Source organism: Eucyclogobius newberryi, unplaced genomic scaffold (genome assembly GCF_026437365.1).
Source record: "Eucyclogobius newberryi isolate DKJ021-1_F unplaced genomic scaffold, fEucNew1.0.hap1 SCAF_22, whole genome shotgun sequence".
In the NCBI taxonomy this organism is placed as follows: Eukaryota; Metazoa; Chordata; class Actinopteri; order Gobiiformes; family Gobiidae; genus Eucyclogobius; species Eucyclogobius newberryi.
The window spans coordinates 4,357,611-4,360,096 of record NW_027315857.1 but is presented as its reverse complement, the minus strand read 5'-3'; the positions used below and the strand labels follow the sequence as shown (position 1 = coordinate 4,360,096).

General features: G+C 44.2%; 1 non-coding gene across 1 annotated transcript; it reads right to left on the bottom strand.

The window, feature by feature from the left end:
* Positions 1–1,692: 1,692 nt before the first annotated feature.
* LOC140372287 (U1 spliceosomal RNA) lies at positions 1,693–1,856 on the bottom strand. Its single transcript, XR_011928618.1, has one exon. It is a non-coding gene; the product is annotated as a U1 spliceosomal RNA (small nuclear RNA).
* Between the last annotated feature and the right edge of the window lie 630 nt (positions 1,857–2,486).

Genomic DNA, 2,486 nt, shown 5'->3' with positions numbered 1-2,486 from the left:
GTCGGATGTTTGCCTATCCTACTCAGTGACCAATTGAGTCCAGTATGGCCAATCCTCATGCGGGCGAAGGCCCTTTCCTCCCACGCGTTCCTGCCCATAGACCCGCAAGGACCCACACTACCCTGTATGTGATAGAGATGCCGTCCAGTAACACAGTGGCTCCAAAATTCCTGCCAAAGGCCGACCACATGACTCTTGATAACAGGCTTGATTTCAGATTTGCTTAACTCAACCGCCACATCAATTGATGGCCGCCGAAGGGAACGTTTAGCCAGTGCATCAGCCATTTCGTTACCATCCACCCCCACATGCGCAGGGACCCAAATGAAGGAAACCCTCACATCCTTCCTGGACAGGGAGAGCATCAGACAGAAGATGCCATTCAACACATCCTGTCTGCAATCCGATTTCCCAGATTTAATGCTTTGCAATGCAAAAAGGCTGTCAGAGGCCACCACAATGCCGCAACACTGCAAAGCAGATTCCGCCCATTCCAACGCCAACCGTATCGCTATAAGTTCCGACGTGAAAACAGAAAGGCGATCTGTCAACCTCTTCTTGACCGCCAGCCCCAGGTCAGGCACAAAATAAGCGGCGCCAGTACGCCCACTCTCAGGATCCCTAGACCCGTCGGTATAAATAAACACATCACCTGAGTGCTTATCGATGAGCGCTTGAACGGCAAACTGCGGTGCCCTCCCAGCGACTCCTCTAAGCTTGCCATGCAAGCTAAAATCAACAGGAGCCGGGACAAACTTCCACGGAGCTATAGCAGACAAAGCCACCGACGGGCTCACACGCAGATCACCAACTTATGCCTTAAAACACCCCTTTTCCACAGCAGAATGGACTCTTGTCGTCATGGTGCACGCCGCTCCCTCTAGTGGCCAGCGGTGAAGTGGTCAGCCAAAACCGCAATCGCCTCAAAGCAAAGAAGAGCAAATCTTACATTACAACCAAACAGCATTTGATTTTAGGGGACCATCCAGAACGTTTTTGCACATTTCAGTTCCTGTTACATTTTATGTTGCACTAGGGTGCACTTTATGTTTAAAAATAGTGTCTAACTTAATTCTGTGCACTTTTTTTTCCATGTTTGTTTACTTGAATTTTGAATTTGAAATTCACGTTATATGTTTAATGCACATCCACATTGTGTACTGTGCTCAAGTTTTAAAGTTGAAGTTGTGTAAATGGCAGATTTTAGTCTGAGAAATTAAACTAAACAACTGTGAAAGTTGTGTTTTTCTCTTTCTGATTTAGTTTAAAAGTATTTTTTCAGTTGATATTGTTTCATGTTTTAAAGCTCATCTGAGATGTCTAAAGCTGGTCTGAATGTTTCAAAGTGAGTTTGAATTGCCGCGCTAAGGTATTTGATACATTTACTTCTCTGAATGTTCTACACTAAAGTGATGGCTTGAATACAATGAATTCAAATTGTTATTTTTTAAATTTTGGGGGAAAAGATTAAAATATAAGTATCGATATCGCTAAAAAGTATCAGCATCGTATCATATTTAAAAAAATGGCCGTGGCAACAGAGGCGCGGGGCGGCGGCTACGAAATATCTTCGCAGTTTCGGCTCTGTAGCCACTCCTGACAGATAATACAGCGCACATTACTGTAAAAGAAATGTGGATTTGACTGAAAAACTAACATTTAATTCATTATATTGCTTTTTAACCTTCTTGTCAGGGGAGAGCGCGAACGCAGTCCCCCACTACCATAAATTATGCAGTCGAGATTCCCACATTTGGGGAATTCGCAGGGGTCAGCACAACCGGAGTGCAATGGCTGAGCCTCGCCCTGGGTGAACCACCTTCATGATCATGGTATCTCCCCTGCCAGGTAAGTATGAGTTGTACACGGGCCGAGAGAGACAGTGATTCAGAGACATGCAGTCCTCAGTCAGGGTCCAGCACAGCTCCACCATTCCATTCTACACACTATACACAACACCTACAGAGACACTACAACATCTACAAAGACTGTACAACACACGCACCACCAAAAGAGGACATCATTTGGAAACGATTAGAGACGTTGTCTGACTATAATTACCCATGATGCTTTGCAAGCCCATGTGCCGTTGCTAATGCTACTTCCTGTTGGGGGTTAGCCGTGTGTTAAAGTGTTTTAAAGTCACAGCTGCTTTTGGTTCTATGTCAGAAAAGACAATCCAAGCGTTTGTGGGGAAGTGAGTAGAAAGAGCAGCTTCAGCACAAACCCTAGAACCACAAACTTAACTTTATTAATCCTGTAAGAGCAGACAAAGACAGGAAGTCCCTCCCCCAAATCTGTCCCACTAGAAACAAGCAGTAGGAATTCTCACCCCTCCATGTGCATACCACACTAGTAGAAACAACACAGCATCTTGCATCTGTATAGTTAAATGCACAAGAAAAAGAAAAAAATATATATTTTAACAGATTTTCATTCAAAACGGTTTTCATTATGATGCCATCTGATGTTGAAGGCTTATTATT